General features: G+C 43.6%; 1 protein-coding gene across 4 annotated transcripts in view; it reads left to right on the forward strand.

Annotated features, from left to right (window-relative positions):
- Positions 1 to 16,170, forward strand: part of zfhx3b (zinc finger homeobox 3b) — a 207,213-nt gene that overhangs the window by 82,767 nt on the left and 108,276 nt on the right. Inside the window, exon 1 of one of the 4 annotated variants that reach the window (XM_069174380.1) lies at positions 16,099 to 16,133. The exons of the other annotated variants lie outside the window; for them this stretch is intronic. The gene's annotated coding sequence lies outside the window, so the exon portion shown is untranslated. Of the gene's footprint in view, positions 1 to 16,098; positions 16,134 to 16,170 lie in introns of those variants that run through there. 4 annotated transcript variants of the gene reach the window in all.

Below are 16,170 nucleotides of genomic sequence, written 5' to 3' on the forward strand. Positions count from 1 at the left end.
CATTCCTCAGACTGTGTGGAGACCCCTTGTTCCACACAGATGTACACATGCACATGTGTGTAGATTTGCACGACTGTTTGATTGCACATGGACATATACTGTTCTCTCCTGCCTTCATAGAGTTTTTAGAAACAGCAGACTGACACCTGCACTCCCTGTCTCGTTGAGTCTTGTGGTCAGGGCAAAACGTACTTTCACATGACAGATGGGTATGTTGGCCTTCAACAGGAAGCCTGGCTACAGTGTTTCCCAATCTCGCAAGAAACAAGAACTCAGTACCCGCACTCTGGTGTGCTGTTGTGTAATGGATGCCAGCTTGCCTGTAGTGGGTACAAGCACAAGGCGGAGGGAGGGGGTACCCCGACATAAGTGGACCCCTGAGACCTCCTGGAGGGGTAGAGGTGTGGCGAACGTCTGTTTTGGGCATGGCTTGTGTCAGCGTGTTTAGTGTTTGCCTGTGAGGGCATTTATATGCAAATGCTAAACAACCTATTGGGGTGGCTAATTACAGCAGGGCCTTTGTGTGTGCCAGGCAGTAAGAAGCAGGGAGTTTCTAGCACACCAGGCCTGGACTTCCCCTGCTTGTTTACTCATTGTCTTTCCTTATTACCCCCTCATTGACACTCCCCTTTTGTGTGTCTGTGCCTTTTGCCTTCTTGCTGGCTCCTCCCCTTGTGGTGCTGGAGTTAATGTAGCAGATTAAAGAGGCAGCACTCTGGCCCTGTTTACTTCCTTTTTCATCTGGTGGCCAAGCTCTGCTTTATTCCACAGCCATCCCTGCTGTAGCTTTAGTCTAGCCACCACCCATTCAGGAAGTATTCAGCCTTATAGTACTCTCTCTCTCTCTCTCTCTCTCTCTCTCTCTCTCTCTCTCTCTCTCTCTCTCTCTCCCTCCTGCAACTAATGCTCAGCTAATTACTTTGGGTGATAAAAATGCATTTAGGTCAGGTTCTAATGCAATGCAAATTTATGAGCAGGCAGAAGCAAATATTAACTTGTAGAGTCACTGATAGACATTGGTTGGGGAGAAAAGTATACCTCCCTTAACTGTCAAATATGAAGGTTTCTGTGTGCTTTCAGTGTCACTGCTGTTTTTTTCTTTGTTGTCAGGGATCTAAGCACAATGGCAGCAGGATGCACAGAAAATTCTCCAACTGTACAACCTCCTACTATAAACCTGTAAATATGTGCCTGCTGACAAATCATACTGCAGTAAAGGGTGCACATTCAAAGGTAGCCCTATTTTTATTATTGTATGGAACAGGAGTCTAAAATATGAATCAAACAGTTTGTTTTCCTCTTGTTTTTTCTGCCAAAAATCGGTTATTATTTGTAGTCATAAAACCACAATGAGACATTGATTGTGAAGGTATGTACATCGTGTTTTATAATTAAAGAGGAATATTGTTAATATTACAATTGAGAAATTCATTAAAAAAAAGTGTGTGTGTGTGTGTGTGTGTGTGTGTGTGTGTGTGTGTGTGTGTGTGTGTGTGTGAGTGAGAACACTTTGAAATTGGTTGGTGTTTGCGACTTTCTAGGACCATCTGGTCTGGTGTTCTAGTGGTTTGGACAGAGACAGGATTGGCTTCTCCTGTTTTCAAAGGTGCAGGCACCTGGATCAGTAGCAGTTTTGATACTGTTATTTGCCTCCACCTCCGCCTCTGCTTTTATTCTTCAGCCATCAAAAATGAACTGCAGCATTGCCTACTTTATTATACGGGAACGCTCCCTTTGTAGAAGTGTTTCTCAAAATATGTGTGTTTGTTACAACATCTTATTATTCACTCGTCTCCTCTATATTCTAAAATCTCTGCTGACTACACAACCATATCAGACTGGCCTTGCTGCATTCCTGTGAAATTATTTGTCTTGTACTAAAACAAAGAGAGCGGAAGAGAGCAAAAGCCCTGGTTTAACGTTGCCTCTCACTTCATTTTGACACTTAAGTTTCACCGTTTGTTCCACGGTGTGCCACCACTTGTGCCCCTTACTACGCTAATTACACCCCCACTTTCATGTGCTCTCCCTCTGACATAGGCTTACCCAAACACATACTCATACATGAATACATACATTGGAAGGGCGGGGGTTGGGGGGGGGGGGGTGGATGTGCAGCTTGGTTGGCCAAGGAAGCCAAACTGGATCAAAGACCATGTGTGAGGGAGCCAGGCTACCTCATAGAAAACAGCTGCCCCTTGCTGTCTCTGCCTCTCACCCAGGCCTGACAGCAGCCAGAAATATGAGGCCTCTCCAGACCTCTGTCCTGGGAAAAAAGGACAGGACAGCACACATACACTCTGAAAAGCTTTTGTCTCTGCTCTCTCGCTCACTCTCCCTCGCTCACTCAGACATACAAAGAAGAAAGAAAGCCGTTTGTCTATGCTCATTCACTCATTCAGCCACAAATAGAAATCTTCGTTTCATATATACACTCCCTCTGCCACCCTCACAAAACCATTAAATTATCACATGCTTGATTTCTCTTTATTGTCTGTTTGTTAAACTGTTTCATTAGCTGTTTTAGTCAATTTGGCTTAATTTGTCTGTCAATCTTACTCTGCATTTGCCTTTTTCTCCACTACTCTCCTGCCCTCAACATTGTGCTGCTCTCTCTGTGAGCTGGGCCTTCCTCAACACTGTCTTAGAGAGTGCTTTTCTTCTCCTATAGTCTTGTCTCCACCTTTCCTCACCACATTTCTGGGATTTCTCTTCCTCTGCTCTGCTTCTCTGGAGTGTTAAAACTCTGACAGAGTTGAGAAAGGCATTCAGCTCCCTAATCCGGGCTCCCTCTATCAGGAATGCTAATACGTGTGATTGTGTGACCCGCCGAAGCCCGGCAACATCTGCAGGAGCCTATGGCGTGCCCCCGCCCTCCCACACCCACCGTGCCCCCTGCCTTTGAGCGTTCACTCACTGCCATTATTTCATTGTTTCACTTCACGCCTGTGACTGGGCAGTGCAGTTAACCCTCTGCTGCTCAGGCCGGGCGAGCTGCAGTCCTGCACACAGGGCCAGAGGGGAACTGAGAAGGGGCGTATGGGATTGGGACAGCCCTTTCCCAGGACAGGCCTCCCTGCCAGCCCATCTGGACTTCTACATAGAGCCCTACCCCTCTCACTGTTTACGTATGCATTCCATTACTACTCAATGTGCATATGTATGTTCGTATAGTCTTTGTTAAAGTCTGGTCACTTGTGATTTCAGCAACTCGTTTGTATCTCATGAGTGGCTTTCTCAGAAACATCAGGAAAGGGAAACATTATGCGGATAGGGTGAGATCTGAAGGGATTGTGCTGCTAGCCAATAAAAACCTGTTATTACATTTCCACGCACCTCTTTGCCAGGTATCGGAGTTGAAAGAAATTGTTGTTGAGATAGTGTCTGTTTTTAGAAAGATGAATTACTGGTAACGCACAAATGACAAAGCGAATCTGTGTCATGCTGGAATGCTGCTGATTGAATTACCCTTCTCTTCAGTCCAGGCTGTCCTCCTGCATATGTATTCAAGCTACACCATACTACAGGCAAGCAAAGGACTAGATTGGATTTCTGTGTGCTTCATTCTCATCCAAACATTAAGCTATTAAAGCTTTGGAACTGTTAGAGCTGTCAGAATTCAGCCGATGTCATTTGTTTGTGCTGGATTCCAGTTAAAAAGTGTACATACAGTATACAACACACACATTGTAGATTCAGGCTATCATAAGGAGTTCATAGATAAGCAGAAAATCCAAGCAAAACTAATATACATATATTAGTTTTGCTTGGATTTTATTTTATACCATATATTATTGTTGCATTATGCAATATACCTTGAAACATCACCTGCAGTTTTAATTTGGTTGATGACAGCTGCAACTTATTTTTGGCAGTAGCCGGCATGAAGGAAAACAGTGAACTTTTTTTTGGTACAGTGTAGTCGTTATTTTCAGTAAAAAACAAAAAAGGCCCACTGTCACAGTCGAAGTAAATTAATGTTGAATGCGCAGCAGTCCACACAAAATAAGGGGCTCTAATTGTCTAAGAGTCTGCTAACTGAGTTTGTTTGGCCCTCAAAGGTAGATATGCAGTAACAAACTGTTTCCAGTGCGTTCCAGAAAATCAACATAAGTCAAAGAAATGCAGCTGCATAGCGAGTCAAGCTTTGTGACTAGCTGCAAAGTCCATGGTAATCACTGCATTCAGTGACCATGTCTCCATGCCTGGCCTTGAAAAACATACACACACATTAATGTTGGGGCCATAATTTTGTCCACTGCTATCAAATCTATGATTAATCGTTACATTTTTGCAAAGCAGGAGTAGCATTACCATGGGGACATAAAATGATCCATGCTGCTTTGCATATCAACTGAATAGTTTACAATTGCTGTACAAGTCTGGGTGGTGTCTAGAGCTACTAAAGGCATGAGGAGATTGAAGGAGAGATCCACACTTTAAGGGTGCTCTGCCTCTTCCTCTAAACTGAACCATTCAGCATCTCTGTGTCTTGCTTTGCAAGGCCTAACTTAACAACAAAACAAAATAGTATCTACTTGTTAGAATTTATTTTAGATATTTTTAAAAGTAATAATTTAAATGCTTACTTTATGTCGTCTGTCTAATATCAGATACCCTATTTTTCGGACTATAAGGCGCACCGGATTATAAGGCGCACTGTGAATTAACGTGTCTATGTTCACACATAAGCCGCACCGGATTATAAGGCGCATTAAGCAAAACAACACAGTCCGGTAAATGTACTGTAATATAATGTTGAAGCACAGTAAGTATTACGTATAAAAAGTGGAGGGGGTAAGCGTACTAAATACTGTTCTCTGATTGGTTTATTGTAGCTAACGCATACTCCGGGCGCGGGCTGCCTCACATGAATGCACTTTTAGTTCAGCCATTACATTCATGTTACGGGACCGATCAGGTGGTGACACAGCGTACCGTAATGCTCCGAATATCCATTGAGCGGAGCGGCTTCGTTGCTTACCAAAGTCGTACTTACACATTTCGACAGATTTTTGAGCGCATTGTACCACATAAAATCGATCAATAAGCATAAGGCGCGCTGGATTATAAGGCGCACTGTCAATTTTTGAGAAAATGTAAGGATTTTAAGTGCGCCTTATAGTCCGAAAAATACGGTATATTATAATTAGCTTGGATTCAAATGAGACAGTCTAGATCTAAATGTTCCTATTTCTGTTTTGGTCGCTGCAAAACTGATTTAGACTGAGTATGAACCATGGGGGAATATAAGTGTGTCCGGTTCCCATGATGGCTCATTGACATCAAAGATTGAAGAATGTCCTCCATTTGTGAGATCAAACTTACCACAACTCTGGCATTCCTGGGCTGCATTTACAGTGCATCCACAAAAACACACTGCTCTACAATGATCATCCACTGTGTTTTGTAAACACACTGACATTTTTTTGTAACCTGTATATACGAGACACATTGTGTCCTGCCAATATAGTATATAAATGTTTGATTGAAATTGAATTGCAGATTACAGCTCCCTCATTCTTTTGTTTACAGACATGTTTCGGGGCTTCATGATGGTTTAAAAGGAATGGGCTCTACAGAGCCAAATTGGATCTGGGTATGTAAATACTGCTCTGATGTTTAATGAGAAACAAAGTTGGCTAATTATAGCAGCTCTGAGAAACATGAGGAGGACAGTGGGAAATGTTTCCATCACTCCCTAGCTCTATAGATTACTGCCTAATTGCCTCAATCGAATCAGGCGGAGACATTAGCCAGAGAGGCAGAGAGTGAGAGAGAAACATGGGGATGGGGCTGATTACACATATCCGTCGGTGGCTCTTTAGATAATCCAGAAGAGGACCAGCAAGTCGGACTCTCTGACTTAGTGTGAGCCTGTCTGTCTTCTTTGGTCTGCATGTCTGCCTCTGTTTGGCTCCCCTCCCCCACTGCAGTTATGAAGGTGAGGATAGCAGGGTACTGTATTCTCTCCTGCCACGCCAGCCAGCTGCGGAGGTGATTCACACTCCCATGCGGAAGTTTTTCAACTGTAATTACATGTAATTCTGACACATGTTTATGCCTGATTTTACCAGACAGCTTCTCCACTAATGACAAAGTAGTACATAACATCCGCCAAAACATTTGTTACGACAATATTTTTCTACCTTATTATTGCATGTTGTAATTTTAAGTACTTTCTGGAAAACATGCAATTCTACTTTAGCTGACCTGTTGACAAACTGGGAGAATAGTTTTGTACTTGTTACAACACATGTTGTGTGATCTGCTTTGTCAGACATCAGGAGTGTAAGAGAGTGAAACTTGAGCCAAATAGCAAAATTAAATCTGAGTGTGCAAAGACCGTCCCAGTGGTGGGAAGCCCATTTGGTCTATTCTCTTGTTTATTTATGTCTCAATGGAAATTGTGAGGACGGAGGAAACAACGACTTGTTCACTTTAGTTCTATTAATTCCTGTTAATGGTGGTGCAGGAATAAAACTGAGACTTTTGTCTATGGCTGTTAAATGTGTGTCCCACTTATGTTTTGTAGGCAGGGTGTGGAGAATAAGGAGCTCCACTGGATCTGTTTCATCCTCAGAGCACAGTGATATTGAGGTCAGCTGTCCAAAATGATCTCATGTTAAGGAATCGGCGAGTCAGCAGGGTCAGAGCAGAACCGCCATGACGACACTTTCTCCACGGTGATAACGCTGCCCTCCCTTCCCTCCCATTCACTTCCTCTGCATTGGAACAGCAGAGAGGAGTCTGAGCTGTATCTGTGCCCTCTAACTCTGGATCAGAATGCTACTGCCTTTTTTCTTCTTACACAATCCAGCTCAGAAGTCAGGTGAAGATGGTCTCAGTTAAGATTAATTGGACCTTTACAGTTCTTGGATAATCCTTCCCTTTTTTTCACATCCTCAACAAACATCTGAACTGCTGAAAAAGACCAACAGAAAATCTTTGTTTCCTGGATGTCACAGCAGTGTAAACGGGGGTCTAAAAAAAAAAAATCCTTCCCTCAGCTTCCCAGGCAGGATGCTATGGAGCATGGCGGAGAAACTGCATGCAGGAATTCTGCGTGGGGAAACCAGATCCCAGCAGATTCCTTTTTAACAGTTCCGTTGGGAAAGTAGGCACTGTAAACAGATAATGGCACTCATGCAGAAAGGGACGGAAGTGGGAGGTCTCACTTGTCCAGACATTTAGCATGGTCACTCTGGGTGCAAATCTTTTGAAAGTCATGTGGGAGTGAATTATAATGATTCCACTTCTCTCTGCCATCGGGTTCAGTGTAGGTAGACTGTATGTTGATCCCGGTGTTGTTGAAGCATATTAAGCAGAGTTTCAAGTGTGTTTATGTTGCTCTCAGGTCACTCTGCAACAGTCTCTAATGAGTGTCTGTAAGTAGACAACAGCTCATATTCTATCCTAGAATAAACCAAACATGGCCTGACTCTTTCAATTTCTTACTCTTGCACTACTTTTTCACCTTTTCTCTCTCAGTCTCCCTCTGCCTCTCTTTCTCTCTCTCTCTCTCTCTCTCTCACACACATGTTCCCATAATTTATGGCTGCCGGGTCCTTGATCAATTGATAGCAGGGAATCCTTTGGTAAATAGAGTTTTAGACACATTGCCAATAGACCTGGGCTATTGATTGGAGTGTAAATTAAAAACTTAATCAGGTCTCTGAGATAAGATTTATCTCCGCTCCAAGCAAATTGCAGGGCTGACTTGGAGACATAAAAGCAGGCCGGTGGGCAGATGAGCACTGCCCCTTCGTGGGTGCGGAGTGTGGCCGCGATTCTCTGTCCTCCTCCGGTTTGGTTGCTGGTGCCATTCCCCACCACTTGTAAGCTCACTTCTTGTAGAATAGATCATGAGGACTTTTAGTGTTGACACATTAGATAAAGGCTTTTCTTGTAGTCTTTAGTTAGAACAAGACTGGCTTTGACAAACACTGTTTAAAGCATCTGGTGGACATATTTATCCAATATGTCTTATTATTCCATGATGCACTTTTAGTACGGCTGACCCAAGTGGGAAGTAGTTTTATTTCTTTATCATTTTGTTCTGTTTAGCAGTTTGTCTTGTTCAGTCTTGTCAATATTCTCTCTCTCCCCCCTCTTTCCTGCGCTCGCTCCTTCTCGCTTGTGTGTTTAATCACTTACTTTCATTGGTGCCTGTGATGAAATATGTAAATCATTACACCCAGCTTTTATTTCTTCAATAATATTCTCATCTTGTTGAGGTCATTTTACGCTACAATAAATTCATGCACATTCGTACGCACATGTGGTGTTGTCTATATTTTATATGTATTAAGACAATCCTTGGGATTGCACATTGATCAGTGTATGGATTTCCACAGTAATTGCTGAGGGAAATTTTCTCTGTCTCTCCTCTTGTTCATTATTAATATTGGGAAATGGGTATACATTCAAAATGTCTCTGAGTATAATTTCATCTTAAAATAACGAGAGCACTTTTAATTCATGCCAGTTAATACAGAGCAGCATGCACACTGAGAACACGGCTTTCCTCAGGTTTCACAGATAAGAAAGACATGCTCACCGAGGATCCGGGGATAGGTACCCCACAGGTATCTTTGTGGATCTTTTAGTCTGTAATTAAAACATATACTTTCTTTCCCTGTGATTAAGGCTGGTATTAGGCTCCTCTCAGGGATTATAGCACTTCCCATTATCTCTGGTTATAGTCCTCATATGCGGAAGCCATAGAAATGACATTGACCCAGAGAGAGAGAGAGAGAGAGAGAGAGAGGAAGATGGAGAGCAGATAGTTGAGGAGGTCACAAGTCCATTAGCAGATAACTGTAAATATACATAAATATTATAAAATATGCAATACCCCTACAGGAGTATCATATTGGTTTTGAATATATGGACTTCTTTTTGGGTTTGTTAAGTGATGGGTAGGTGTTAGAGGTCCCTAAAAGAGCCATGCAACCTCACCCATCCAGTGGCTACATAATGGTGGCCAACCTCTCTCTTTGTCTAGTTGTGGGGGAGGCTGACACCATCAGTAATAGGCTTTTTGCCTGATAAGCCTGGAAAATACTCGTTTAGTTAGTGAAAGTGCAGAGGGATCCTGGCCTGATAAACCCGCTGTTTCCTTCTGTAATACCCAACAGCTAAAATCAATAGTTGGGATAATTCTCCTTCTAGTCGTCCAGTCTCCTTTATCTGCAGCCTTCTTCAACCCATGTACATGGGGGTGGTGGTTAGCTGGAGTATGCCTCTGCGTATATAATAAGTTATTAAGTTACACTTAAATATACCTTTGCTTTTTGTAAGTGTTGCTTGCATTTGTCTCAACTGCCATATTCAGGATAGGATCGCGGGCCACTGCTTCCAAATGTTCACCTTAAAAAAACAAAGTGTTTTTCATCTCACTACGCAGCGTGCCAGTGTCTTATCTTGCACCCCATTTTATTGGTGTCACTTTATTCATTTAAGTTCACATGATGTGGGTCCAACTCCCTGCAATCCGCTCAGGTGTTGTCTCAGAGTAAGTGCACGTATAAATCTGGTGGGAGGAAGTGTCTGTCAGCACTGATTCAGCCCTGCAAAGAGCCTCGTGCTCTGTCAACACAAGCTCTATGTTCTGACACAGGTACTTGATTAGACTTAAAAATACAGCACAGGGTGCACCTTTCACAAAGCGGCAGGATTGAAAGGTTCCGACAAGAGGCAAGAGAGGTCTGTCATAGTTTTGAGATGGGAACTTTAAGGGGTTGATGACCCTGATGAGAGTTTTAAACTAACACATGAAAGTTTTTACAATGCATAGTTATGAATTTTCATCTCCACAATTGCCTGTCTTGTTCATGCACTGTGCTGGGAACTGTGCCTGATCAGAATACAGAATTCCTCGCGCACCACAACTCCACTGTCCCACTTTAGCCAGTGTTATCATTTGGCTGGCAGGCTCTCCCAGAGTTAGTTTCTGTGTAATCTCACTGACCATCACAGCGCTGCTGTAAAATACAGCCTCAGGTGTTAGTAGCTGGGGTGGTTAGCCTGCGACACCGTTACCTAAAGTGCAGTGTATTAAAAAGCAGTCAGGGCCCTGGATCACAGTATATCACAAGGGAGAAGCAGTGATAAGGCCTGCCTGCCCGCCTGCAGATCAATGAAGGTTACTGACATCATATCACAAAGTGAAAGCAAGTGCTGAACCCCTAGCTATTTATCAGCAGTAGATCAGACATGAAAGGGGTGGAGGGGAGACAGAGGATGAGACAAGACAGTGCTTCCCCAATGTTGGGGGCTCAAGCTCTGACTCCTCCTTTCCTGCCCTGTCACTGACTCCTCTTCTGGGCAGCGGTGGCCCACATATGGCCCGTATGGCGAGGACAACATACAGAGGCAGTGGGCTGCTAAGATTTAATGAGGATGAAGTCATGAAGAATGGCAAAGACTTTCTCCAATATTTCAGCACAGACAACAATTGAGTCTTGTCTGTGCTGAACTGAGACTTTTTTGTCTTGTGTTTGTTTTTCACTTTCTTCCTTTCTAGTTCTATATTTAGGTCCATAAAAGTACTTCCGATGTTGGTGATTATCAATAGAATTTTTTTATCAACATTGTCGATATTTAACTTGCTCCCTTGTCAATTTTTGTAATCTAATAATCTGCAGCTACCTGAGGCACTACATGCTCATGGATTTTAGTTTTTGTATGATGCTTAAAAAGCCAGTGTCAGCACTGAGACAGAAACCCCCGTGTACTTATTTGTATCCCCCTTTTCCTTTTCTCTTTGTCTTTCCACACCTTTATTGGTCTATCACATTATGTATCATGAAGCCCCTCTTTTCACCCTCACTTATGTTTGCATTAGTATGGTAGTATTGAGCTGTGTGTATGCGCAAATGCACTTTTGCGTGACTATGTGTAGGAGATCATGCTTACAGGTACTGTATGAGTTCCATTTATCAGCTGCCTGGGGCACAATGTGGAGGATTTCCCCCAATGGGTTAGTGTGTAACTGCTCTGTCAATACATGCTTGTCAAGGCTGGGAGAGTGTGGAGGAAAAAAGGCCCCTCACTCCAACGCACTGAAGCCACTTATTGAGCAGCCAATAGCTATTTACCTCTTGATGGTGGCAGGCAGAGAGGGGGCCCAGCCCGGCAAGAGGAACTCTGTGGCTCAATTCCCCACTCCCAGGGTTTCATTGCTTACTAGCTTGTTCTGAACCATGAGCGAGGAAGCAGAAACAGTGGCTCAGACAGGAGACGGGGAGGTCTGTGTTTATATGGAGCAGGTTGTCCTCTCCTGGCTCCTGGTCTTTGCAGGTCCTGGCTGTGTGTACAGCTTGCTGCTGTAAAGCCCTGCTTCCTCTCTGGAATCTTGGTGTTGACAGAGAGCATCTGGGCCCTGGGAGAGCTTCCAGCCTGCTGGGTCCTCACATGTACACACACACACACACACACACACAGAGGGAGGGGTGGGGGTGGGGAGAGGTAGAGTGCAGGTTTCAATTAATACACTGTATACATCTCTGCATATACTAAGCTTGCTGTGCCCATTGACCTGCACATGCCCCCCCCCCCCCCCCCCCCCCGACACACACACACACACACACACACACACACACACACACAGCACCTAAAGGTGGGATGTTTTATGAATGGGTGTTTTGATGGGTCCTTCTTTTATCTTTGCCTGCTTTGATTCAACAAAGAAAAGAATGTTGTCAAGGAGGTGTTCATCTTTCTTCTTCTCATTTTGTTTTTCTAAGACCTTCTTGCTCTGGTGAAAATCACCCTTTTTGTGGGCTGTGCAGATCCCTGTATGGTGTGTTTGAGTTGTGGGTCGCCTGTCAGGACATGTCCCATATTACTGAGTCACAGAGGGATAAGTTAACCCTCACATTACTATTTAGGAAGAGTCTGCCAAACCATGCACAGCTGGGGCTTAGTGGAGAGACAGAGCAGGAGGAAAATTAAGGAGAGAAGGTAGCCCCTTACAGGTTAAAGTGTGCCACATATACACATTGATTCAATTCCACAGTCTTCATGAAAAAAGCCTCCCCCCCTCACAGGCAATCTGTAAATGTATTTCATGTATATTAAACTGAAATGAGACGTCAGTTTTGCACAAAGTAAGCCATACAAGAGCAGAACAGTGAGATGACCCGCTGTTAAAGAACAGCTGTGCAAACAAAGAGAGGGGGGAAAAAAGAACAAGAAAAACACATTATATCAACATTTAACAACAGTTGCTCTGTAATCTGGTATTACTTCCACAAGCAAAGGAGGGGCCTGTGTCAGGCCAAAATGAACTCGGATACTGTTGTGTCAGGAGGAAGCCAAGTGCTTTCGAGAGGTTAGCCCAAGATGTGAAGGTCTACAGACTCATCTTAATCCAGGAGGCTTGTACTTAATCGCTTTTGATGTGCATGTGAACATGACCTGCTTCAACATTCCAGCCCTGACCATACCAAGTTCAGAAGACCAGGGCACAGGGTTGAGCAGAGGGGAGGTGGTGAGGGGAGTGGGGTGGTGGGGATGGTTTCTTGCACTAATTGGCTGCCAGGCTTGTCTATAGTGCCTGGGGCAGAAGGAATACCCTGCCCTCAACCCCCAACGTCTTCTAACCGTCCTCTTCCAAACTCTCTTTCTTTTTTCTCCAGACCCTAATGTGTCCCCATACTTTAGCATGTGTCTGTGTACATGCTGATGTGTGCACGTGCTACACTGTGTAAGCTGGTACATTATTATGGGGAATTCCAGTGAAAGAGAGAAGTTGAACAGAGAAGGGTCTGTCCCATGGCTTTGCGGTGGGTGGCATCCTCGCATTCTTCTTTGTGTGATTTCTGCCCACAGTGACCCTGTGTATTTCTCTGGTCCAGTCAGTGTTATATTACTGGCTGATGGCACATAGGACTCTTATATGGAGCATGAGAACTCCCATCTGTCTCGTGTTCACTGAACATATTGTGGAAGTTTGAGCAGATTTGGAACTGTTGTCGAGCCAGGCTTCGGGCGACCAAGTTAGAAAGATTTGGCTGAGGCGAGTTGGGGCTTTGCAGCCAGGCAGTCATCCAGAGTGACAGAGCACAAAGATGGAAAGGGAAAGAAGAGGGTAATAGGAGCAAGGGGGGGATTAACAAATGAGAAGTCATGACTTGGCATCTGCAAGTGTAGTTCACACACACACACACACATACACACACGCACGCACGCACGCGCGCGCGCACACACACACACACACACACACACACACACACACACACACACACACACACACACACACACACACACACACACATTTTGATATAAAGAGGAGAAAAAGCTGGTGTACTGTAATGTCTTGCCAAAGCATTGGAGTAAAGTGCAGGCTGTGCGCATGCCTCGTCCTGTTTTGTCTCTCTCTCTCTCTCTCTCTCTCTCTCTCTCTCTCTCTCTCTGTGTGTGTGTGTGTGTGTCTGTGTGTGTGTGTGTGTGTGTGTGTGCTGTAGAGTGGTTCAGGTGCGGTTAATGTTGGCACCAGATCTTCACGCCAGCGGCAATAAACAACAGAGCAGGCAGGAGGCCAGATGCAACTCCACAAACTTTTAACCTCTCCCTCAGCTAATCCCTCGCCACACTAGTAACTCTTTCTTTTTTTAACTCCTTCTTTCACCTCTCACTCTCTCTCTGTTCTTTATTTCTCCTCCCACTGCCTTCTCTTCTTTCTTTCTCTCTCTCTCCTTTAGTCCCACTCTCCTTTTAAGTGAAGTCAGTGTGCTGACCTCTAAATAAAGGCTGGAACACTACAGCTGTTACCAACTTCAAACAGCCAATGGCTCAGAGTGGAGCCTGTGCGGGTGTTAGGGGTAGAAATAATGTGCCTATTAAAACTAACTTAGAGCCCTCTTTACTCTTAAGGCTCCCTGGGTCTAAGCTAACCACACCAAACCTGGCGTGATACTTACCTCAGCTCAGCTGTGACAATCTCTGTGCAGCCATCCCTACCCCAGCCCAGTAAAGGGGGAGATAAGCTGGAGACAATGTTCATTTAGAGTCCACTGTATGATTCTCCCTCTTTGATATGATCTTTCCATGGTGGAGGGCAGTAAAGGATCACCTACGTTTCCTCACATTAGGCGCCAGTTACATCATTTGACTCGGCATCACCTAATCTAGCCTCATGCAAAACCATTGAAGCCCCCAAATGGTACAACAGTGTGGTTACTTCTCTGCTCAGCACTGTGCTTTTATAGTTATTTTTCCTGGCTCACACAACAGGTAACCTCAAAAGGAATAACGAACAGAAAAGTTCACCGGGGCACAGTAAAGGCTTTAAACAGATAAATGTGTGCCGGTCATAGTTGTTAGATAGATCTGTATCTGTGGAAAAAGTTAACCTCTGTCTTCATGGAACCAGTTAGGCTGACAAAACCCAGGTCTGGTTCACAATGAATCATCCACCTCAAGCCCATATTAATAGAACTTGTAAAAATGGAAGCTGTCGTTTATCCAAACACTCACAGAATGTCTTCATGATATAAAAACTGAGCCAGAACTGAAAAGGAAAGCATCAGGATTGCTCACCCTATTCCTATTTTTGTTGACTCTTGTTATAGAGGAAAGGCTTTCATGATTTGTTATCTGCACAGATGGTTTTCATCACCTGACCTAACCCCTAACAGGTCCTAAGTAACTTTTAATTTTAGATTCTCTGTCTTTGTCCTGCTTCCTCAGAGTGCTAAAGTTGCCCTGTAGGGCCGGCTACCCTTTTACTGGGTTAATGTGTTTTCAATGAATGCTATTGCCTCCCAAAGCGTCTTAACTTACTCAGGGCACAAACGGCATATAAAAATAAGCAATTAAACATCACAGGGCAGTTCAGTAAATTTGTGTAAAGTACGCTTACACTTACTGTTTGTTTAAAACACTGCTTGAAGTGTAATTCAATGATGAAATGACCATGTAGGGATTTTTGGAGTAAACATTAATCTTTGTTTAAAACATAATATTGCGCTGATCTTAACTGACTTGTGTTGTAAGTCACACTCGTTGCCTTTCAACCTAAATTAGATGTTATAAACTAGCTTTTATGACATTTGTATGTTGCATATTAGTTACTACTTACCTTTTCTTGAATGCTGGTATGTATGTTTATAGGCATTAGATTTTGCAGGTCCTCCCTTTTGTGTGTGCATGTTTCATGTGTGCATGTGTCTGTGTTTGTCCTTTGAGGAAAGATAATTGTAAGTTGTACGGGTTGTCATTATAAAGCTGGCTGTCCTGCCTTCCCCCTGACTGCATGACTCCAATAGGTTAATTACATGTCTGATGTTGATGATGTCACCATGTTGGCGACTTTTCCCAGGATTGTGGAAACAGACTTTCTTAAGATGAGCTGGACTGGGTCTTGACGCTCCCTAAGTTGTGATAGCAACTGGAAGTTTTTTCCCTTTTCCGTATGTTGTTCTTATTTCTTTATTTAACTTGTTTCGAGGGGGTGCCGTTATTTCCAAGCAATCCTCGTCATCTGTATTTATAACCCTCGTCTTCCTGATGCGTAGTGTGTGTCTCAGATTTTATTTATTAGTACTGTTATTTAACTCTCCAGTTGAAAAATAGGCAAAAAGCTTTATTACTCTAACAAAAATGCACAAGGGAGAAATGTGTTTGTGTTGTGTGACTAATATTATTCTAAAAATATATCACTTGACTTTTTCTGAAGGGTTGCAGGTAATACAGGGCAGAGTTTCATAAGTAGAGGGGGATATTAAAATATAAATGTTACTCTTGTTTGGAAACCGGTTGAGTAGTATTGTTAAAGCATAGGAAGTGCACGTACAATGCATTCCAGCCTGAAGCAGGTGAATGAGCAAGTATAGGAATGGACATAACATTCCTGCTGGAACACCTGAGAGGTTAGGCAGATGGTGACTGCAAGCTAAGAGAATGCTGAGTGCAAATCTCTGTCGACAAGTTGTGCCTCCTGCTCCGCTCCACCTGGGGAATGTGTTACTTAATGGGCCACAAAACTGCCTGGAGACCACAGCTCTCTTATCGCTGATATTAGATGACCCTGCAAAAAAACAGGAATCCATCATGAAGAATAAGATCCTGGCAGAAAAGTAGGATTGAAGGCTTTTCTCCTTTTCTGTGGACAGAAGGAAAGAATGGTAGGTAATGTTATCTTGTTCACAGTTACAAGAATCC

The sequence above is a fragment of the Embiotoca jacksoni genome, unplaced genomic scaffold (genome assembly GCF_022577435.1).
Source record: "Embiotoca jacksoni isolate LCO1_2020_lvr unplaced genomic scaffold, fEmbJac1.0.p SCAF_6, whole genome shotgun sequence".
NCBI classification, from domain to species: domain Eukaryota; kingdom Metazoa; phylum Chordata; class Actinopteri; family Embiotocidae; genus Embiotoca; species Embiotoca jacksoni.